The sequence below is a fragment of the Lithobates pipiens genome, unplaced genomic scaffold, assembly GCF_037356315.1.
Source record: "Lithobates pipiens isolate NorthernLeopardFrog02 unplaced genomic scaffold, aLitPip1_a1.2 Scaffold_18, whole genome shotgun sequence".
Taxonomy (NCBI): Eukaryota; Metazoa; Chordata; class Amphibia; order Anura; family Ranidae; genus Lithobates; species Lithobates pipiens.
Genome location: NW_027507758.1, coordinates 561,817,137 through 561,840,586, shown reverse-complemented (window position 1 = coordinate 561,840,586; position 23,450 = coordinate 561,817,137). Strand labels below are relative to the sequence as shown.

General features: G+C 46.2%; 3 non-coding genes and 1 pseudogene across 3 annotated transcripts; all 4 read left to right on the top strand.

The window, feature by feature from the left end:
* Positions 1-2,554: 2,554 nt before the first annotated feature.
* On the top strand, positions 2,555-2,753 carry LOC143990518 (U2 spliceosomal RNA). Its single transcript, XR_013277377.1, has one exon. It is a non-coding gene; the product is annotated as a U2 spliceosomal RNA (small nuclear RNA).
* A 6,146-nt stretch (positions 2,754-8,899) lies between these two features.
* Positions 8,900-9,082, top strand: LOC143990513 (U2 spliceosomal RNA). Its single transcript, XR_013277374.1, has one exon. It is a non-coding gene; the product is annotated as a U2 spliceosomal RNA (small nuclear RNA).
* Positions 9,083-15,269: 6,187 nt separating this feature from the next.
* LOC143990510 (U2 spliceosomal RNA) lies at positions 15,270-15,488 on the top strand (annotated as a pseudogene).
* A 6,512-nt stretch (positions 15,489-22,000) lies between these two features.
* Positions 22,001-22,191, top strand: LOC143990480 (U2 spliceosomal RNA). The gene has a single exon (XR_013277359.1). It is a non-coding gene; the product is annotated as a U2 spliceosomal RNA (small nuclear RNA).
* Positions 22,192-23,450: the final 1,259 nt, after the last annotated feature.

Genomic DNA, 23,450 nt, shown 5'->3' with positions numbered 1-23,450 from the left:
AAAGGAACAGGATGTTAAAGGACAAAGGGAAGAAGATTATCTTTAATTCGAAGATAAGAGACTTGGAGGAAGGAGAGCAGTGCTCAAGGTTCTTTTTTAAAAAGACTTTCTCGGGGAAGAAGGCAATGACGACGGTTTTTGTGGAAGAAGAAGAGGTTAAGGGGGAAAGACTAATGGATGCAGTTTTTTCTTTTTATAAAAATCTGTATGATCCACGGATGAGCGTAATGGAGGAGGAGCAGGCGGATTATTGTAACATATTGGGAAAATGCTTGGAGAAAGAAGAGGCGGATGGATTGGTGGATTGCATAACTGAGTTGGAAGTTGAGGATGTTTTAAAAAGTATGCACAAAAACAAGACCCCAGGGAGAGACGGATTCCCCGTAGAGCTATATATCAAGTTTTGGCCTGTATTAAGAAGACATTTGACGGAAGTAGTCCAATTCTGTGTGGCGTCTGGAGAGTTATCCTCATCGATGAAGGAGGGGGTGATTACCCTAATCTTTAAAAAAGGGGACAGGAGGGAAATAAAGAATTGGCGTCCCATTACCCTTTTAAATGTGGACTACAAGATTGTGGCGAAACTGTTGGCCAGTAGACTGAGTCAAGTAGTTAGCAAGTTGGTGGGGGAGGAGCAGGTATGTGCTGTCCCCGGCAGAAGAATTTCAGATATTTTAATTTTGCTTCGTGACCTAAGTGCGTATGCACAGTCTAATAATATGTCCCTAGCATTAATGGGGGTGGACCTGGAGAAAGCCTATGATAGAGTGGCTCACTCCTTTGTGTTCAGAGTGCTTGAGAAGATGGGGATTCCTGTTCCCTTCCTGAAGACACTGAAAGGACTTTATACAGGCATTGTCAGCCAGGTTTTAGTGAATGGGAATGTGACCAGTTTTTTCCCTGTTCGAGCTGGGGTTAGGCAGGGGTGTCCACTTTCACCCATTATGTTCATTATCGCTATGGAGCCCTTACTTAGACACGTACAAAAAGATAAGGGTATAAAAGGTATCTTTTTGCCTGGGAGTGGTGGGGAGTGTGTGAAATCGGTATGCTACATGGATGATGTGACCTTTGTTTGTTCCTCTGGAAGTGATGCACGGAGGGCTGAGTTACATTTGAAGATATTTGGGAGTGTTTCTGGGTTGAATGTTAACTGGCAAAAAAGTCAGATTTGTAGATTGAGTGGTTCGGGAGTGTTGAGAGATGTGAAGGTGAAGGAGGTGGATACTTTGGTGGTGTTGGGGACGCAGTTTAAGAGAGACTTACAGAACCAAGCCAATGCGGAGAATGCTTTGGAAAAAATTAAAAAGAAGGTGGAGTTTTGGAAGCTAAGGCGGTTGACCTTTTCTGGGAAAATTCTGGTGATTAAAGCCGTTATCCTGCCTTTATTGTTGTACTTTAGTTTAATTTTTCCCCCTAATGTAAGGTTGTCTAAAAAGATTATAAGGGTATTGTTTATGTTTTTTTGGGGCAGTAAGATGGAGAGGGTGGAGAGGCAATCGGTGATGAAAAAGCTGGAGCACGGTGGGTATGGGTTCCCAAACATTCCCGCCTTTTTAGGCATGCATTATTGGTTAGTGCATTATAAGGCCTTTGTTGGAGGAGGTAAAGTTGCATGTCTCATGCGTTACTTGGCTGGGTGGGCCCTCATAAAGTGGGGTTGGTGTTGCAAAGATTTAATGAAACCTGTAGCCTTGGTAACTCCCTTTTTTTATCTAAAGTTGATGTCCTTCTATAAAGCTAATAAATTGGAAGAGTTGGGTGGTGATGCTGTTGAGAAGGTGAAATTGGTGAAATGGATTAGAGGTGAAGAGGTGAGGGACAATATTTGTGGTTTGGGATCCAAAATGATAGATACGTGCTGGAAAATGTTTCATACTAAGGGTGTGTCTAATAGACAGAAGGAGGTATCGTGGTTAGCTTTCCATGAGGCTCTGTTAACCAAGGCCTTTCTGAAGAAGAGAGACCTGGTTAGAGAAGAAAAGTGTCCAAGGGAAGGATGTAATGTCCTGGAAACCGTTGAACATGCATTATTTGGGTGCTTATTTGTGCAGAGGGTTCGGGAGAAATTGGTTCCTTTTGCGGTGGAGGTTTTGGGTGTTAATGATGTTAGTAAAATGGTTTGGTTTTTTGGGTTGGTGGAGGGATCTAAGATAGCACAAAGGAAGGTTTGGATTTTTATGGCGATTCTGAAAGAAGTAATCTGGGATGCAAGATGTTGGGAAGTCAGAAGGAAGTGTGTGTTATCTGAAGTGGATTGTGTAAATTTGGTATTGGCAAGACTGTATGTGGTGCTGTTGGTGGATAGGAGGTGGATGGGGGTGAATGAAGCGGATGATTATTGGGGTTGGGAGAGGTGGAGGAGGGGTGGAGGGTGGGGGTAGGGGTTTTTTGTATAATGTTTTTAAGTGTATATATATATGACCTTTTATTGTTGTTTTGAAGAAGTAAAATATGGGATTACCTGTATGATGAATTAAGCAAAGTTTTTTCCGGAAGGATCATGGGCGGTTGGTTTTGATGATGAACGATTTATTTCGTTATTAAGTATGAACTTGCTTAAGATCTGATGGGTAGAAAAAAAAAAAAAAAAAAAAAAATCTGTTCTTATCAGTTTAATATCTGATACGTCCCCTATCTGGGGACCATATATTAAATGGATTTTTAGAACAGGGAGATGGAAGAAGAGCTTGCTCTGTCCACTCCACGCATCGACCTGGTATTGCAGTACCTCCAGGACCGGTGCACCCCTCTCTTATGCAGTTTCCAAAAACAGAATGAATTCAAACAGCAAATTCTCCTCCATCCTCTCTCCTCATCCTTTTGCTTGCTTGCTCACTCACTTGCAATGTTACTTTTGCTGATCACAAGCTGTCTGTCTGTATGTTGTTCATTTTTGCAATAAACTTGCGTTTAACCCCTGTGTGTACTGGTGTTTTTTGCTTCGTGTCAGTTCTTGGCCTTTCTTTCTCCCTTCCTCCTTCCTTGCTCGCTCAATATTTTTTTGCTCAGGAAGAAGCAGGTGAAGTGGCAGTAGTTGCAAGAAGCCAAACCTAGGAAGTCAGCAAGTAGACACATTTCGACAAGGCAGCTAGCTCGAGTATGAAAGAACTTTCTAGTCAAGGCCCAAGATGAGGCCTTTTTTTTTCCTAGCCATGTCCAGCCAGCCCAGCCATTGCAATAGGCCAGACTTTGCTCCATTCCTGTCCCTTCGTAAAAACAGCTTGCTGGAAAGCAGTCCCAGCCTGAGTATTCATTCGACAGCCTGTGTCTCCCTCTAGTGGGTCCCAGCCTTTTCAGCTTTCGTCCACGTGTCCCAGGAGGCGGTCTCATGCAAATGCTTTTCCCTGGTAGAGCAGCAACGAGAAGCAACTGGATGAGTGAAATTGTTGCTGCTGCCTTCCTGCTGGTCAATGCCAGGGTCAGCAGGTGCTTGCAAAGGTGTTGGGCAGGTGTTAGAAAATTGTGGATTGCTATCTAGGTCATCAGCAGGGGATTAGACGCCTTGGCCAGGCCAGGTGTGAAAAGTTGCTAATCAGCGTCTCCGCCCGGTCTAGACGTGGGGGAAGGGCAGACCGGGGGCCCAGGCCATCGGCAGCAACAGCAGCTCTCAGTGAGCTCTGGCTTGCGGGCTGGCCGCCGCTCGCTCGGAAAAGAGAATAATTGGGTTATCGCTTCTCGGCCTTTTGGCCAAGATCAAGTGCAGTCTTCGCTGTGCGAGTCTTGGTCAGGAGGTGCCCGGGGTACCCAAGGGTCGGCCTTGGGGGGAGCGTCCCTTTTCGGAGGGCCCCCCCTTGCTGCTATTGGCCTACGGCTTAGTCCCCGGGCAACGAGAGGCGATCGCCCTTCTTAAGGCGTTTTGGTGACAGCGTTAGGGGCCCCTTAGGGGGTTTCCCTCACCGGCGGGAGAGGCGAGGTACCTGGAGGTACGAAGATGGCGGTCCGTGGAATGCGGGATTCCATTCGGTTTCTGGTGAAACCTGAATTCAAAGCTGAAATCAACCTGAGGACGATCGTGGTGGATGTTCTGATGGGATTCCTTGGCCTAAGGGTAAGGGATATAATTTGTCTACAAGATTTTCCGCAACAGAGGCTTTATGACGTTACTTTTTCTTCTGTCGAGATCTGCTGGGAGATTTATGAAAAGATGCGAGGTTCAGATGATGAATTGCTACAGAAAATGGAAGTTATACCATTGTTTATGCAGGAAGAGAAGGCGATAGTAGTTCACATGTATAATCCCTTTGCGGATATTAACTTGGTGAAGGCATTTCTAAATAATTACTGTGACAATTTGAGGGGTGGAGACAAGATCTTGAACAAATTTGGTATTTGGAACGGAAAGTATAGGTTTTACGGAAAATTCCGTTCAGACTCAAGTTGTGTTGGAGGGGTGAGGAGGCCTCCGGCTATATTTAACATTGGGGGAGAAAGGGGTTTTCTTTTTTACCCCGGGCAGCCGGTGTATTGTCGGAAGTGTTGTGTTTATGGCCACGCAAGTGGGGACTGTGACAGAAACATTAAGTGCAGATTTTGCGGGAGTGAGAGTCACCCTTCGAAGGAATGTAAAAAAACTAGAGTTTGCGACATCTGTAAGAAGGTAGGACATCTAGCAAGACAGTGTGAGGAATACTTTGCAGCCAAAAGAGAAGCTGAATTTCATGATGTGTTAGCCAAGACCCAAGCCAGGCGTAGGCAGCAGAGGCGAGCAGAGGCCCGGGGGGAGGGTGGCAGTGCTGAACCCGCTGATGCGGATCGGCCTGCTACGTCTTCAGGGCCTGAGGCCAATGACGCTGCTCCTACAGAGCAAGGGGAGGCGGTGAACAGGAGTTCTGTTTCCAATGATGCCCCTGTTGATAAGGTGGCTGATGTTGGTGATGGCCCTGGGAGCCTGACTACTGCTGTAGGTGAAGACCCGCAGGAGCAGCCAGGAGTAGAGGAAGAGGAGGTGGAGCAAGGACCCCCGGAGGATGGAGGGCCAGAAGGGGATCAGAGTGTGACTTTGGCAAGTCCAGGACGTCTTTCGGAGTTGATAAGCGGTTTATCATCTAGTGCTGAGGAAGATGGTGATGAGGAGATGGACAGCGACGAAAGTCTTGAATGTGGACAGAGATTGGTAATCTCAATGGAAGAGACTTCCCAATCCTCTATTAAAAGGGCGCGAGAGGAAGGGGGAGGAGGAGGTGGGGGAGATGTCCCTTTTCCAGATGATGGAGGCTCGGGTTCAGAGTCTGCCAGCTCTCCTTTCACAAGGAAAAGGCTAACGTATGCCAATGTGGCAAGCAAGGGAGTGGACAGTACTGCACATTTCCAATAAGTTTTTTTGTTATGGCTATGCTATCATTTTTTCTTTTTTTTCTTATGGCTCTGACAGTAACTTCGGTAAATGTTAGAAGCATATGTTCTAGGTGGCGAAGAGCTGCTGTTTTCGAGTTTCTAGAAGGGGTACGCTCTGATGTAGTTTGTTTACAGGAATGTGGGGTGGAAAGGGCGGTTTGTGATGAGTGGAATCTCGGGGTTTCCCTGTGGTCCCCCTTGTGTGCATCTAGGAATGAAGGGGTGGGGATATTAATTAAGAGTCCCTATGTGCATTTTGTTTCACATGAGGTGGTGGTGCCGGGGAGGTTGCAGATTGTGATTTTGGAGGTGGCGGGGCACAAAGTGAGAGTGGTGAATTGTTACGCGCCTGCAGAGAAAAAGGAGCGTATGACTTTTCTTAATACCCTTAAAATATGGTTACCTGGTAGAATGCCAACCATTTTGGCAGGGGATTTTAATTGTGTGAGGAGGGGTGAGGAGAGACAAGGTGCCAGTGTGGATGGGGGTATGGATGTGACATCCAAGGTATTGAATGAGCTAGTGAATGACTTTCACTTTCAGGATGTTGGCCTGGTCGTCCAGAAAAATGATTTGGCCTTTACTTTTTTTTCTGATAAAGGATCAGTAAGATCTCGTATAGACTTTATTTTTGCTTCCTTAGCTTTAAGAGTGACTAGCTACCAAGTTGATCCTGTTTCCTTTTCGGATCATTGTATGATTACAGGCTCCTTTTGCCTGGATATAAATAGAATCTTTGGACGGGGTGCATGGAAATTGAATTGTTCATGTTTAAAGGAGGAGGGGGTGTTTTTAAGATTCAAAGAGTTTTATGAATGGCTTTCCTTCAAAAAATATGAGTTTGGCGATATTCTGGAATGGTGGGATTGGGCAAAATACAAGATTGGTTGTTTCTTTAAGAGGTTGGGGGTGGAGGTGGCAAAGAAGAAGTATGAGGAAGAAAGGAATCTAGTAGATAGGTTACATTTCTTATTTCGGTGTAAGAGGATGGGAGTGGAGGTGGAAGAAGAATTGAAAGAGGTACGGGAAGCTCGGAACGAGAGGATTAAAGAACGGGGGAAGAAGATCGTTTTCAGAACAAAGATTCAGGTGATGGAGGAAGATGAGCAGTGCTCGGCGTTCTTCTTTAAGAAATCGTTTGGCCCAAAGAGGATGTTTCAGACAGTATGGGAAGAAGGACGTGAGGTGAGCGGGGATCGTATGGTGGAAGTCATCCGATCCTTTTATGCGAGTCTGTATAGCAACAATGGTGGCGCTACGGAAGAAGAGATGCAGGATTATTGCGAAGTGGTGAAAGGGAACTTATGTTCAGAGGATGCTGACGCATTGTTGGACCCGGTAGAGGATGATGAGATTGAGAAAGTGATGAAGGGGATGAAGAAGAATAAGACTCCTGGCGAAGATGGCTTACCTGTCGATTTTTATATCGAATACTGGTCGGTGTTGAAGGACGATCTCTGCCTGGTGATGAAGACCTGCATGAAAGAAAAAAGAACATCAGCATCAATGAAAAAGGGAATAATTACTCTGCTATATAAGAAAGGGGATCAGAGGGAGGTCAAAAACTGGCGCCCAATTTCCTTATTGAATTGCGACTACAAGATCTTTGCAAAATTATTGGCTGATCGGATGAGTAGGATCATAGATAAGATTATTGGTGAGGGGCAGACCTGTGCTGTGCCTGGACGGAGGATTTCCGATAATTTAATCCTCCTAAGGGACCTTGTATACTATGCCCAATGTAATAACACGCCTTTGGCGTTGGCCAGCATCGACTTAGAAAAGGCGTATGATCGGGTGGCTCATAGATTTCTTTTTATAGTGTTGAGGCAGATGGGGATCCCTGAAGATTTCGTGAGGTTAGTGGAGAGCCTTTATGAAGGGATTAGTAGCCAAATTTTGGTGAATGGAAAGCTGTCAAGGGAAGTGCAGGTGAGATCGGGGGTAAGGCAGGGGTGCCCTCTGTCGCCTATTGCCTTCATCTGCGTGATAGAGCCTTTTTTAAAGCACGTGATAATGGATAAATGTTTTAAAGGTATGTTTATACCAGGTGGTGGGAATGAGCCAGTGAAGGCTCTATGCTACATGGATGATGTGAGCCTGCTATGTAACAACGCAAGAGATGTGAGTAGGGCTGAGCTCCAGCTTGGGATTTTTGGGGCCATGTCAGGATTGCGTGTGAATTGGGGCAAGAGTAGTATTTGTGTTTTGAGTGGCACGTGTGATGTAACAAGAAGTAAACTAAGGACGGTGCAGGAGGTGGAGGTGTTGGGGGTACACTTTGAAAGAAATTTGGTTAACCAGGTGAATGCTGCTAAAGGGTTAGAAAAAGTAGAAAGAAAAATGAATTTATGGAAGACCAGAAGACTATCCCTTACCGGGAAAACATTAATAGTAAAAGCAGTAATTCTTCCTTTATTGCTGTATTTCTCTGTTGTATTCCCTCCAAATAAGAGGTGGGTACAGCGGATTACAAGGTTGCTTTTTGTTTTTTTTTGGGGCTCCAAAATGGAGAGAGTCTCAAGGGAGGTGGTCATGAAAAAAGTTCATTTGGGTGGGTACAACTTCCCAAATATTGGCCTTTTTTTAGAGGTCCAGTGGTGGTTAGTGCACCTCAAGGCATTTCTGGCAGGAGGAAAGACGGCTGCGTTAATGCGCTATTTGATTGGGTGGCCCTTGTTAAAGTGGGGGTGGTGTGGAAGGGACCTCACAAAACCAATGTCCATGCTATCTCCTGTTTACTATTTAAAAATGACTGAGTTTTTTCAGAAGAATCAGTTACAAGAGCTAGGAGAGAATGCTTGGAAGAAAGAGTCTTTATGGCTATGGTTGAGGAGGAGTGAATTACCATCTAACGTTTTTGGATTAAGGTTAAAGAGTGCGGAAGTCTGTTGGAAGAACTTACTTCTGAAGGGTGTAACAAATAACCAGAGAGAAGTGGCATGGTTGTCATTGCACAATTGTTTGCTAACAATGTCCTTTTTAAAGTCACGTGATTTGGTGAGGAGGGAGGTGTGCCCCAGGGAAGGTTGTTCAGAGAATGAGACTGTAAGGCATGTCTTTTGGGAGTGTTTGTTTGCTAAAAGATTTTGGAGTTTGCTGTGTGGCTATGTGGAAAGGTTGGTGGGGATGAAAGGTGTGTCTTTTGAAGCAGGGGTGTTTGGTTTGGTGGAAGGTGATAAGAAAAAGGAGCACAAAATGTTTGTATTGTCTGCAGTAGTAAGGGAGGTGATGTGGGAGGCGCGGTGTGCTTTGGTGAAGAAGAAGTTGTTTTTGACTGAGAAAGACGGTGCTGATTGGGTTTTGGCAAAAATGTTCTATGTTTTGGCTGTCGATAGGAAAAGAATGGGTGTGGAGGAGGCTGATACGTATTGGAATTTTGAGAGGTGGCGTGTGGGTGAGGGGTAAGGGACTGATGTATATAATGTATATATGAGTTTTATATATATGTTTTTATCTTGTTGTTTTTTATGATATGTTAAGCCACATATGATGAAATGAACACGGCTCAGTGTAGGTTCCGGTGTGCTCGTTTATTTTGTTTAAGCTGAGTTTAAGAGTGATTCAGTCTGAGTGGTAGAAAAAAAAAAAATCTGTTCTTATCAGTTTAATATCTGATACGTCCCCTATCTGGGGACCATATATTAAATGGATTTTTAGAACAGGGAGATGGAAGAAGAGCTTGCTCTGTCCACTCCACGCATCGACCTGGTATTGCAGTACCTCCAGGACCGGTGCACCCCTCTCTTATGCAGTTTCCAAAAACAGAATGAATTCAAACAGCAAATTCTCCTCCATCCTCTCTCCTCATCCTTTTGCTTGCTTGCTCACTCACTTGCAATGTTACTTTTGCTGATCACAAGCTGTCTGTCTGTATGTTGTTCATTTTTGCAATAAACTTGCGTTTAACCCCTGTGTGTACTGGTGTTTTTTGCTTCGTGTCAGTTCTTGGCCTTTCTTTCTCCCTTCCTCCTTCCTTGCTCGCTCAATATTTTTTTGCTCAGGAAGAAGCAGGTGAAGTGGCAGTAGTTGCAAGAAGCCAAACCTAGGAAGTCAGCAAGTAGACACATTTCGACAAGGCAGCTAGCTCGAGTATGAAAGAACTTTCTAGTCAAGGCCCAAGATGAGGCCTTTTTTTTCCTAGCCATGTCCAGCCAGCCCAGCCATTGCAATAGGCCAGACTTTGCTCCATTCCTGTCCCTTCGTAAAAACAGCTTGCTGGAAAGCAGTCCCAGCCTGAGTATTCATTCGACAGCCTGTGTCTCCCTCTAGTGGGTCCCAGCCTTTTCAGCTTTCGTCCACGTGTCCCAGGAGGCGGTCTCATGCAAATGCTTTTCCCTGGTAGAGCAGCAACGAGAAGCAACTGGATGAGTGAAATTGTTGCTGCTGCCTTCCTGCTGGTCAATGCCAGGGTCAGCAGGTGCTTGCAAAGGTGTTGGGCAGGTGTTAGAAAATTGTGGATTGCTATCTAGGTCATCAGCAGGGGATTAGACGCCTTGGCCAGGCCAGGTGTGAAAAGTTGCTAATCAGCGTCTCCGCCCGGTCTAGACGTGGGGGAAGGGCAGGCAAGGGTCCAGGCCATCGGCAGCAACAGCAGCTCTCAGTGAGCTCTGGCTTGCGGGCTGGCCGCCGCTCGCTCGGAAAAGAGAATAATTGGGTTATCGCTTCTCGGCCTTTTGGCCAAGATCAAGTGCAGTACTTGTGCTGTGCGAGTCTTGGTTAAGAGGTGCCCGGGGTACCCGACGGTCGGCCTTGGGGGGAGCGTCCCTTTTCGGAGGGCCCCCCCTTGCTGCTATTGGCCTTAGGCTTAGTCCCCGGGCAACGGGAAGCGATCGCCTTTGGAAGGGCGTCTGTTCTTCGGTCGGTTGGCGGAACTGTGGGGGTTCCTCCTTGTGGGGGCCCCCATAGGTAGGCGGGCGGATCGTTGACCCTTTATTTTCCTCCAAGATGGCGAACCGTGGGCTTAAAGACTCGCTCAGGTTTCTGGTGATGCCAGGATGCAAGGAGCAGGTGTCCTTGAAGACGATCGTGGTGGATGTGCTGACGGAGACCTTCAATATTGCGGTGAGAGATGTGTTGTGCCTCCAGGATTTCCCAAGCCAAGGTATTTACGATGTGACCTTTTCCTCTACAGCAATTTGTTGGAATATTTTTGAAGGTGCTGAAAAGATGAAAGGAGAAGGTGCATTGAGATTCATACAAGTAATTCCATTGTTTATGGAGGAGGAGAAAATGATCATTGTACATATGTACAACCCGTTTGCGGACCCGGCTTTGGTAAGAGCGTTTCTGGATAATTACTGTGAAGTACTAAGAGGGGGTGAACCTGTGCTGAATAGATATAATATTTGGACAGGCAAATACAGGTTTTTTGGCCGTTTTAAACTGGACCGTGACAGTATTGGGGGAGTGAAACGGCCGCCCCCTATCTTCACGATTGGTGGAGAGAGGGGTTTCTTATTCTATCAGGGGCAACCGAAGTACTGCAGAAAATGTCTAATGTATGGTCATACTAGTAATGAATGTGAGATGAGTGAAAGGTGCAGGCTTTGTCAGCAGGTGGGACATAAGGCCAAAGACTGTAAAGCAGGGAAGATATGCGACATCTGTAAACGTGCAGGACATTTGGCAAAGCAATGCCCGGATTATGAGAGGGAAAGGAAGAAGCAAGCCGGTACCAAGATGGGATGGGGGGCAGAGCAGAGGGGCGGACAAGGAGGGGGTGCTGAGAGGGCTCCAGAGGAAGGGAGTCATGCCAGCGGAACCCCTGAGTCTGGTCCCAGTGACGCTCCACCCGGTGATGCTGGAGGGACAGGTGACGGAGTGAGGAAAGCGGGTGGCGCCGCCGCGGCTGCGGCTGACGCCTCCGGCTGTAACTCTGCCCACCCAAAGAAGGCGGAGGGTCCAGAAGGGGATCATGCGGATGATCCCAATGCGGATGGTAATTCCCCCCAAGAAGAGGAGATGGAAGTAGGCGGAGAGGCGGCTCAGTCCCCTGGTTCTCCGGATGGCATCGAGATCATCATTGAAGGTGGTAACCCGGTGGTTAGTCCGGTATCTAGCCCGCTCGTGACTCCGGTGTTGGTCGGTGATATTTCCTCCAGTGAGGATGAGGAGCAAGATGACATGGATGATATGGACAGTGACGAAAGTCTTGAATGTGGCCAACCTATGTTGTCTTCCCCTGGTTCTGAAACTCAGCTGACTGGAAAGCGGACTCGGACAGAGGGGGGTGGTGTGGAAAGTGAGGAGGGAAACTCCTTATACATCGCTTCTCCTGGGGCTTCCGAAGAGGGGGTCGCCAGTTCTCCAGAGCCAAGGAGAAGACAGCGGATGAGGCAAGGAGATCCCAGACTTAAGGAAGGACCTTGTTAATTTTTTATGATGGCTAGTCTTCGTTTTTTGATGATGGCTCTTACTGTTGTTTCTTTAAATGTTAGGAGCCTTAAAGCAGGTGGTCGGAGGGCTTTGGTTTTGGATTTTTTGGGTTCTGTCAATGCTGATATAATTTGTCTGCAGGAATGCGGTGTAGATGATCTGTCAGGCATTACCAAATGGGAGAAGGGAGTGGCTGTGTGGGCTCCTTGTTGTGAATCCAGGTCCGAAGGTGTTGGGGTGCTTGTTAAAAATGATAACCTGAAAGTTCTATCATATGAGGAAGTGGTCCCTGGGAGGTGTCTGTCAGTTACGTTTGAATTTAAGGATGAAAGGATAAGATTGTTTAATTGTTATGCGCCTGCGGAGAAGAGGGGACGTAAGGAATTTCTGGATGTTTTAAGGATGCATCTACCAGGGAGAATGACAACGATTGTGGCGGGTGATTTTAATTGTGTAAGGAAGGGGCGTGATAGATGTGGTATTAGTGAAGGAGGGGGGGTGGATGTGACCTCCCGCCTATTGAATGAGCTTATAAGTGATTTTAGGCTTAAGGACGTTGCTTTGGTGGTGGATGGGGATCAGACAGCGTATACTTACCGTTCCGATAAGGGGACCGTGTCATCCCGTATTGACTTTCTGTTAACATCTGAATTCGTTGAGATAATTGGTTATGAGGTTACCCCAGTCCTTTTTTCGGATCATATGCTATTGAGCTGCAAGTTGGATGTTGGGGGAGGCGTCAAGTTTGGTGGTGGGTGGTGGAAATTAAATGTTTCAATTCTGGATGATGAGGATGTTTGTAGAAAATGCAGTACTTACCTGGAGGAGTTGGTGGAGCAGAAAGAGAGCTTTACGAATGTCCTGGTGTGGTGGGATTGGGTTAAGGGATGTCTTGCTGAATTCTTCCAGAGAATGGGCCGATTGAAGGCTGCGGAGAGAAAGAAGGATGAGTTGGTTCTGATTAATAGACTGTCCTTTTTGCATAAATGCAAAAGGTTAGGTATTGATGTGTGCGAGGAGCTGAAGGAAGTGCGTGAATTGAGAGATAAGATGTTGAAGGAGAAAGGGAAAAGTATTCTCTTCAATGCCAAAGTTACAGATATGGAGGAGGGGGAGAAGTGCTCCAGGTACTTCTTCAAGAAGGCCTTTTCTGGAAGGAAGACAATGACTTCTGTATTGGTGGGGGAGGAAGAGGTGAAAGGAGATAGAGTGTTGGAGGAAGTATTTTCCTTTTATAAAAATTTATATGATGTACAAAAGGGGGTGCAGGAGGAGGAGCAGGAGGAATATTGTAGTGTTTTGGGAAGATGTTTGGAGAAGGAGGATGCTGAGGGATTGATGGATGATGTAACAGAGTTGGAAGTCGAGAGAGGATTGAAGAGTATGCAGAGAAATAAAACTCCTGGCAAAGATGGCCTCCCAGCCGAGTTTTATATCAAGTTTTGGGGAAGTTTGAAAGGGCATCTTACAGAGATTGTTTCTTTTTGTGTTTCAAATGGGGTATTGTCCCCCACCATGAAGGAGGGGGCAATTACTTTAATTTTTAAAAAGGGGGATCGAAGGGAGATAAAAAACTGGCGCCCTATCACGTTGTTAAACGTTGACTACAAACTTGTGGCAAAGTTGTTGGCTAATAGGCTTAGTATGGTGGTACATATGTTGGTCGGGGAGGAACAGGTGTGTGCGGTGCCTGGCCGCAGGATCTCTGATATTCTAATTTTATTACGAGATTTGGTTACTTATTCACAGCTGAATAATAGGCCCCTGGCCCTTATGGGAGTGGACCTGGAAAAGGCCTATGATAAGGTGGCGCATTCCTTTTTATTTAAAGTGTTGGGGCAGATGGGAGTTCCGATGCCCTTTTTAAAAACTTTGAGGGGTTTGTATACGGGGATTGTGAGTCAAGTTTTAGTTAACGGCAATTTATCTGATTTCTTTTCTGTTAGAGCGGGAGTCCGACAGGGTTGTCCTCTGTCTCCGATTATGTTTATTTGCGCAATTGAGCCCCTTCTTCGTCATGTAGGGAAGGATAAGGGGATAAAAGGTGTTTTTTTGCCAGGAAGTGGAGGAGAATACGCTAAAGCAGTCTGTTATATGGATGACGCAACATTTATTTGCTCTTCTGAGGCCGATGTAAGGAGGGCTGAACTTCAGCTTAAATTGTTCAGTTGCGTGTCCGGGCTGAATGTCAATTGGGGAAAGAGTCAGGTCTGTATGTTGAGTGGGTCTGGAACACTGAAGGAGGTAAAGGTGGAAGTGGTCGATTCCATAGTAATCTTGGGGACCCAGTTTGGAAGGAATCTACTGGACCAATCCAATGCGGAGAAGGCGATGGGGAAGATCCAGAGGAAAATCGATTTTTGGAAATTAAGACGGCTGACTCTAGCGGGGAAAGTGTTGGTGGTTAAATCGGTAATTTTGCCTTTATTACTGTACTATAGTTTGGTCTTCCCACCCAATGTGAGGTGGATGCAAAAAATTGTGAGAGTTCTGTTTGTTTTTTTCTGGGGTAGTAAGATGGAAAGGGTGGAGAGGAAAGTAGTGATAAAAAAACTCGAAGAAGGAGGATGTGGGTTTCCTGATATCCCTGTTTTTCTAAATATGCATCTTTGGTTGGCGCATTTCAAAGCTTTTATGGCCGGGGGCAAGACTGGCCTTTTAATGAGATATTTGGCGGGGTGGACCCTGATTAAATGGGGCTGGTGCGAGAAAGACGCATCGAGACCAATTGCTTTGGTAACGCCTTCCTTTTATTTAAAGTTGGCTGCTTTTTATGAGACCAATAGACTGAAAGAGATGGGAGGAGCTGCAACTGAAAAGAGGGCTTTGAAAAAGTGGTTACTGAGGGACGTGGTGAGGGCTAACATCTGTGGACTTAGTTCTAGACTAACGGATTTATGCTGGAAGAGATTTTTGTTGGATGGAGTCTCTAATAGGCAAAAGGAGGTTTCCTGGCTGGCGTTTCATGGGGCATTATTGACGAAAGCCTTTTTAAAGGCAAGGGATCTTTCTAGGGATGATAAATGTCCTAGAGAAGGGTGTAACGATCTCGAGACTGCAGAACATGCTTTGTTTTATTGTCCCTTTGTACGTAGAGTGCGGTTGAAATTGGCCTTTTTTGTGGGGGAGGTGCTGGGCTTCAAGGGTGCGGGAAAGGTGGTGTGGTTCTTTGGATTGGTGGAGGGACATAAGACATTACAGAGGAAAATTTGGATTATTGTCGCAATCTTTAGGGAGGTGATGTGGGATGCAAGGTGTTGGGATGTGAGAAGGAAGCTTGTAATGTCTGAGGTGGATTGTATGAATTTGTTTTTTGCCAGGTTGTATGTGGTGTTGTTGGTTGATAGGAAGCATATGGGAGTGGATGAAGCAAATGAATATTGGGGTTGGGGTAGGTGGAAGGGGGGTGGTTGGTAAGGGTATGGGTGTGTATATTATGTTTTAAAATGTATATATGATGTTTTTATGATGTTTTGTGATAAATATGGAGCCTATATGATGATTTGAGCGAGTACCTGGAAAGAACTTGGGCGGAAGGTTCTTGAAGGTGGACGATCTTTTCTGTGAGATATATTGACTTGCTTGAGATCTGATGGGTAAAAAAAAAAAAAAAAAAAAAATCTGTTCTTATCAGTTTAATATCTGATACGTCCCCTATCTGGGGACCATATATTAAATGGATTTTTAGAACAGGGAGATGGAAGAAGAGCTTGCTCTGTCCACTCCACGCATCGACCTGGTATTGCAGTACCTCCAGGACCGGTGCACCCCTCTCTTATGCAGTTTCCAAAAACAGAATGAATTCAAACAGCAAATTCTCCTCCATCCTCTCTCCTCATCCTTTTGCTTGCTTGCTCACTCACTTGCAATGTTACTTTTGCTGATCACAAGCTGTCTGTCTGTATGTTGTTCATTTTTGCAATAAACTTGCGTTTAACCCCTGTGTGTACTGGTGTTTTTTGCTTCGTGTCAGTTCTTGGCCTTTCTTTCTCCCTTCCTCCTTCCTTGCTCGCTCAATATTTTTTTGCTCAGGAAGAAGCAGGTGAAGTGGCAGTAGTTGCAAGAAGCCAAACCTAGGAAGTCAGCAAGTAGACACATTTCGACAAGGCAGCTAGCTCGAGTATGAAAGAACTTTCTAGTCAAGGCCCAAGATGAGGCCTTTTTTTTCCTAGCCATGTCCAGCCAGCCCAGCCATTGCAATAGGCCAGACTTTGCTCCATTCCTGTCCCTTCGTAAAAACAGCTTGCTGGAAAGCAGTCCCAGCCTGAGTATTCATTCGACAGCCTGTGTCTCCCTCTAGTGGGTCCCAGCCTTTTCAGCTTTCGTCCACGTGTCCCAGGAGGCGGTCTCATGCAAATGCTTTTCCCTGGTAGAGCAGCAACGAGAAGCAACTGGATGAGTGAAATTGTTGCTGCTGCCTTCCTGCTGGTCAATGCCAGGGTCAGCAGGTGCTTGCAAAGGTGTTGGGCAGGTGTTAGAAAATTGTGGATTGCTATCTAGGTCATCAGCAGGGGATTAGACGCCTTGGCCAGGCCAGGTGTGAAAAGTTGCTAATCAGCGTCTCCGCCCGGTCTAGACGTGGGGGAAGGGCAGGCAAGGGTCCAGGCCATCGGCAGCAACAGCAGCTCTCAGTGAGCTCTGGCTTGCGGGCTGGCCGCCGCTCGCTCGGAAAAGAGAATAATTGGGTTATCGCTTCTCGGCCTTTTGGCTAAGACCAAGTGCAGTTTTCTGTCTTGGTCTGTGCCATTAGGTAACGACCGGTGCCGGTCCCTCTCGGCCTTGGGGTGTTTCCTGCGGGTACACCCCATGCTGCTATTGGGGGGGACGCCACCGGGAGTGAACGAGTTGCGATCGCCTTTCCCTACCATTTTTATGTGGCGGTGGGATTGGTGGGCGTGAGTGATGGTGGGGCCACCTAGCGCACCCAACACTTTGAGGCTGGTCGTAACCGAGCCTAGGAGGAACGACGTCGGTCTGCATTTTGTCCAGAAACAGCTGATCGAGGACTTTTTTGGGATGCCGAGAGAAAGCATTTTTTGCATGCAGTGTTTCCCTACCACTGGGATGTATGACGTTACGTTCTGGAAAAAGGAGGACCTGCAAACATGTATGCTGCGGAAGAGCGAGAAGGAAGGAGACGAAATGCTGGAAGGGATCGTGTTTTTGTGTAGCGAGACGAAAGTGCGGCTCCCCATCACTGTGCATATGTACAATCCATTTGTACAGGATGAGGAGATCGCTGCCTTTTTGTTCAGGTACTGCGAGTCAGTTTCAGCAGGCGTGAAACTGACAAATGTTCTCGGCACCTTTAATGGGCAGCGTAAATTTTGGGTAACATTTAGGCCTGATTCGGAGGGTATAGGGGGAATCCGACACCCCCCTCAGTCTTTCTCCATCGGGAGGAATCGCGGCTACCTTTGGTACCCTGGTCAGCCCCTCTTCTGCCGCCAGTGCTTCACCTTTGGGCACACCAAGGACCAATGCGGGGCGGGTCTGACTTGCCGCAATTGTTTTAAACAGGGTCATGGAGCAGGCCAATGTCCGGAGAGCAAGAGCTGCCACATCTGCGGCAGTAGGACACACCTCGCCAGACAGTGCCCCAAGGTGTCCCGAACATCTGGGACCACTGCGGAGGTTGCACCAGAGAAAGCAGTGGAGGCGGCGGGGGAAAAGGTGTTGTCCTATGCGGATGTGGCCAGAGGGCCTGTACCAATCACCGCTGTGACCTCCGAGGGGCGGGCCGCAGAGCTACCTGAGGAAGTGGTGGTGCGGGCTGATGCCTGCCCACCTATGGAGGGTGAGCCAGGCCCCTCCCCTGTGGACACCGTAGAGGCCTCTCCTGTGCCAGAGGAGAGTGTCCCTGGGCACCTCATGGCCGAGGGGGAGGCGGAGGGCAGCGGTGAGGAGAAGGAGGAGGGGATGGAGGTAGGGCAGGCTTCCCTTAAGAGGAAGCTGGAAGTCCCTGAGTCTCCTTCTCCCTCCCAGGTTATAGGCTCTTACCCGGACTCTCCTGACCCTGGAACGCCTGGTCCATCTGAGGCGGCAGTCGACTCGGACTCCTCACTGGCTCCATCTTATGTGAGCACTGGCCAGGTCTCCGATCTGCAGGAGGTTATGGGGTACTGCAGGGTGCCGGAGGGAACGGTGGAGAAGACTAAGGGAAAAACGGGAGGCAGTCCCGGGGAGGGGGTGGGCTCAAAAAAGACTAGGTCCAGCAGTAGAGTCGGGAAAAAAGGAAAGAAGTCATGACAGAGATATGATCCCTTCCTAATTTTCTATGGACTTACGAGTGTCTTCCCTCAATTGCAGAAGTATTGGGACTGCTGGCAGGCGGGCAGCCATTTTTAAAATCTTGGCCGGATATGCTGCCGATATTTTTTGCCTGCAAGACTGCAATTTGAGGGAAGAACCGCATTCCGCAAGGTGGCCCCTTGGTGATGCGGTGTGGTCGTTAGGTCGGTGTAGGAGTAGTGGTGTGTGTGTTTTGATTAAGAATAATAAGATTAGGGTGTTAAGGAAGGTGGAGGTGGAGGTGGGACGGTGTTTGCTTGTGTTTTTGGAGTTTGGGGGTGTTGTTTTTAAGTTATTTTGTGTTTATGCACCTGTTGATAAGAAGGGGAGGTTGGAATTGTTGGATAAAATGAAGTTGTTTTTAGGGGGGAGGGATCCTATTATTGTGTTGGGTGATTTTAATTGTATTTTGCATAGTGGGGATAGGTGTGGTGGTGGAGGTGGTGGTGGGGATGTGGATAAGTCTGGGAAGGAGTTGGGGGAGGTGTTACGTTTGTTTGGGTTAAGGGATGTGGGGGAAGGTGGTGGGTTTTCTTATTTTAGTGACAAGGGGAGTGTACAGTCAAGAATTGATTTTTGTTTTATTTCTAAAAACTTACAGCCGGAATCGTTTTCCATACGGCGGGAGCCTTTCACGGACCATGGCCGGATCGAATGTGTTGTGAGTATGGGTTCGGAGGTAATGTATGGTAAAGGTGTATGGAAGTTGAATGTGGAGTTGTTGGAAGATGAGAGTGTTAAGAGTGAGTATGTTGTGTTGTTTGAGAAGTTTAAAAGGAGGAGGAATGATTTTTTGAGTGTAATTGAGTGGTGGGAATGGGTGAAAGTGCAGACTAAGAGGTTTTTTGTGAGGAAGGGTTGTGAGATTGCGAAAAAGGAGCGTGAGGCGTATGAATGGTGGTTGAAGAGGTTGGTGTATTTGGAAGAACTGAGGGAATGGGGGGAGAATGTGGGATGTGAGTTGGTGGAAGCGAGGGGGAAGTTGAGAGTGTTTATGGAGCGGAGGGGGAGAGAGATTATTTCTCAAGCAAGGATGGTGGTGAAAGAGAAGGATGAGAAGTGTACGCGGTTTTTCTTTAAAAAGGTGTATGGTGGGAAGGTGGAATTGTCGAGTGTGTTGGATGAGAATGGGCTGGTAGTGAATGGGAAAGGAAGGGTGGGAGAGGAAATTTGGAAGTTTTATTCCAAATTGTATGCAGAGAAGAAGAGGAATGAGAGGGTTGAAAAGGAAGTGTTGGAACAGGTTGAAATGTGTCTGGATGTGGAGGATAAGAGTATGCTAGGGGAAAAAGTGAGTAAGGGTGAGATTGATGAATGTCTTGGGAGTATGAAAAAGGGTAAGACGCCTGGATGTGATGGTTTGCCAGTTGAGTTTTATTGTACGTTTTGGGATGTGATTGGTGATTGTGTGTATGAGATGGTAATGAAGGTTTTGGAAGAGGGGAGGATGCCTGAATCAATGTTGAAAAGTGTGATTGTTTTAATTTATAAAAAGGGGGACAAGCATGATTTGAGGAATTGGAGGCCTATATCGTTGTTGAATGTTGATTATAAGATTGTGGCGAAAGTGTTGGCAAATAGGTTGCGTGCGGTGGTGGAGAAATTGGTGGGAGAAGAGCAAGTGTGTGCGGTGCCTGGGAGGTCTATTGCGGAAAGTTTGGTGTGCCTGAGGGATGTATTATGGTATTGTAAGGAGAGGAAGCAGGAGGTGGCGGTGTTGGCTGTGGATTTTGAGAAGGCGTATGATAGGGTGTCGCATGAGTTTATGTTTAACGTGTTGAGGAGGATGGGGATACCTGAGGTTTTGATTGGGTGGATCAAGGTTTTGTATAGGGGTATGGTGAGTCAAGTGTTGGTGAATGGGTGGATGACTTCCGATATTGGGATTAGGTCGGGAGTAAGACAGGGATGCCCGTTATCGCCTGTATTATTTGTTTGTGTGATTGAACCTTTGTTGAGGATGTTGGCAAAAGACAAGTGTGTGAGAGGGGTGGAGGTGCCAGGGAGTGGTGGTAGAGTTTTGAAAGTGATTGGGTATATGGATGATGTTACTGTAATTTGTAAGGATATGATGGGGTTGAAGAGAGTGAAACTTTTGATAGAGATTTTTTGTATGGCAAGTGGTTTCCGTGTGAATATGGGGAAAAGTGAGTGTAAGTTGTTTGGAATTTGGGGTGGGATTGAACAATGTGGTTGGAAGTTTTGTGTTGGTGGTTTGAGGGTTTTAGGGGTTAAGTTTGATGCAGATTTGTATGGGAGAGAGAGTTGGCAGGATGTTTTGGCGAGAGTGAAGAAAAAAGTGGATTTCTGGTCTCTAAGGACTTTATCATTGGATGGGAAGGTGTTGGTTGTGAAAGCTGTTGTGATTCCGATTTTGTTATTTTTATATTATGTTTTTCCGGCTCCGGATAGAGTAATGAAGCAGATTGTGAGAGTGTGTTTTTCGTTTTTTTGGTCGTCAAAGATGGAGAAGTTGAAGAGGGAGAAAGTTATGAAAGGTGTTTTGAATGGTGGGAAGGGTATGGTGAATATTGAAAAGTTTTTGGTTATAAAGTATGTAAGTATGTGTGTGAGGTTAAGTGGGAAAGAGAATGTTGCGGGGTGTATGGCGAGATATGCATGTGGGAGTGTGTTGCGGAAGTATAAGTTGTATGATGTGGATCTGAGGAAGCCTGTATGTTTTGTTGCGCCTTGGTTTTATGTGAGGATTGATAGGTGTATGAGGAGGTATGTTTTGCAAGATGTGACGCGTGACGTATGGTGTGAGAGTAAGAAGGTTATGCTGTTGTTGAAAGGAAGGGAGGAAGTGGAGGGGATAGGTGGTTTGAGAGTAGCTGAATGTAAGAAAGTCTGGAAGAACGTGTGCTGTAAGGGAGTGGATAATAGACAAAAGGATGTTGCATGGATGGGGGTGCATGGTTGTTTGCCTACAAGGGAGTTTCAGAGGAGAAGAAGATTTGTGGATAGCGAGGTGTGCCCGAGACCGGGGTGTGGAGGGATTGAGAGGGTGGTGCATGTGTTTTGGGAATGTCGCTATGCCAAGAAGGTGTGGTTTAGGATGGAGAAGATGGTTAAGGGTTTGACTGATGTTGATAGGGTGACGTATGAGATGGTGCTATATGGTTTGTGTAATTTAGGGAGGAATGAGGAGAGATTGTTGTGGATAGTGGTGAATTGTGTTAAGGAATGTTTGTGGGATGTGCGTAATATTTTGATTTTTAGGCAGGAGGTTGTTAAAGTGAGAGAATGTGTGGCCATGGTCCGATCGAAAATTTTTAATTATGCATATTATGATTTTAAGAAAATTGGGGAGGGTGATGCACGAAAGTTATGGAAATTGGGGGAATGGAAGCAATGGTGTATATAGCGTGTATTTTGGGTCTATGTTATTGATATTTTTGTTTTTTTGATGATTAACCTTTTTTCTGTTTTTTCAGGGTGAGTGCAGGTGGTGATAAAGGGACAGCGTGGAGTAAGTGTTTAGGAGTGAGTATGTTTGTGTAGGGATAGGGTGGAGGGACAGTATATATTAGGGATAGTTTTGATGTTGTTTATCACGAAGGGTGGAAGTGGGTTATTTGTTATTTTTGTTATTATTGTATTTTCTTTGGAAATGATTATGTTACTTTTTTTGATGATGTGGAAAATTTTCTTATTACCTTATTATCGTTGTTATTTTGTATTTTTCTTGTTATCTTTATGATTGTTATGAAATTGCTATTGTTTTTTTTTGTATCTTATTATCTTTATGATTGTTACGGAAATTGCTATTGTTATTTTGTTGATATTATGAGTGTTTTGGTTTTTGTGGGTGGGGTTAGGGAGGTGGGTGGGTTTTTTGGGAGGGACGTGGGTGGGTTATGTAAATATTGTAAAAATTTCTGTTTTTGTCTGAAAATGTATTTCTTATTGTCACATATGTTTTACAAATGTTATGTCATTTTATTTTTGTACATATGTGTTTTGAGTTATGTTTTCTATGTATTTTATCTGTGAAACTTTTAAATAAAAGAATTAAAAAAAAAAAAAAAATCTGTTCTTATCAGTTTAATATCTGATACGTCCCCTATCTGGGGACCATATATTAAATGGATTTTTAGAACAGGGAGATGGAAGAAGAGCTTGCTCTGTCCACTCCACGCATCGACCTGGTATTGCAGTACCTCCAGGACCGGTGCACCCCTCTCTTATGCAGTTTCCAAAAACAGAATGAATTCAAACAGCAAATTCTCCTCCATCCTCTCTCCTCATCCTTTTGCTTGCTTGCTCACTCACTTGCAATGTTACTTTTGCTGATCACAAGCTGTCTGTCTGTCTGTCTGTATGTTGTTCATTTTTGCAATAAACTTGCGTTTAACCCCTGTGTGTACTGGTGTTTTTTGCTTCGTGTCAGTTCTTGGCCTTTCTTTCTCCCTTCCTCCTTCCTTGCTCGCTCAATATTTTTTTGCTCAGGAAGAAGCAGGTGAAGTGGCAGTAGTTGCAAGAAGCCAAACCTAGGAAGTCAGCAAGTAGACACATTTCGACAAGGCAGCTAGCTCGAGTATGAAAGAACTTTCTAGTCAAGGCCCAAGATGAGGCCTTTTTTTTCCTAGCCATGTCCAGCCAGCCCAGCCATTGCAATAGGCCAGACTTTGCTCCATTCCTGTCCCTTCGTAAAAACAGCTTGCTGGAAAGCAGTCCCAGCAGCCTGAGTATTCATTCGACAGCCTGTGTCTCCCTCTAGTGGGTCCCAGCCTTTTCAGCTTTCGTCCACGTGTCCCAGGAGGCGGTCTCATGCAAATGCTTTTCCCTGGTAGAGCAGCAACGAGAAGCAACTGGATGAGTGAAATTGTTGCTGCTGCCTTCCTGCTGGTCAATGCCAGGGTCAGCAGGTGCTTGCAAAGGTGTTGGGCAGGTGTTAGAAAATTGTGGATTGCTATCTAGGTCATCAGCAGGGGATTAGACGCCTTGGCCAGGCCAGGTGTGAAAAGTTGCTAATCAGCGTCTCCGCCCGGTCTAGACGTGGGGGAAGGGCAGGCAAGGGTCCAGGCCATCGGCAGCAACAGCAGCTCTCAGTGAGCTCTGGCTTGCGGGCTGGCCGCCGCTCGCTCGGAAAAGAGAATAATTGGGTTATCGCTTCTCGGCCTATTGGCTAGATCAACGGACTCCCGCGCGTGCCTGAATTTTCGGGGGATCAGCGGGCCAGGCCTCTGTGCCTGGCCAGGTGAGCATCGTACTTTTGGGGGTTCCCCCCTTGTATGGAGAAGGCCGAGGGCGATTAAGGTTTCTCTTTTTAGAGTACCTAATTTGCATATCAGATGGAGAATTGCAGATTCACCTCAGCGGCCCCTGAGGTTCGCTTTAGGAATGCAATTAAAGTAGAGATAAAAGAAAATGAAGGCGAAAGTGATCTGGCTAAAATGGTGATGGAAAATGTGCTCTCACCATGTGGAGTAGATGGGGAG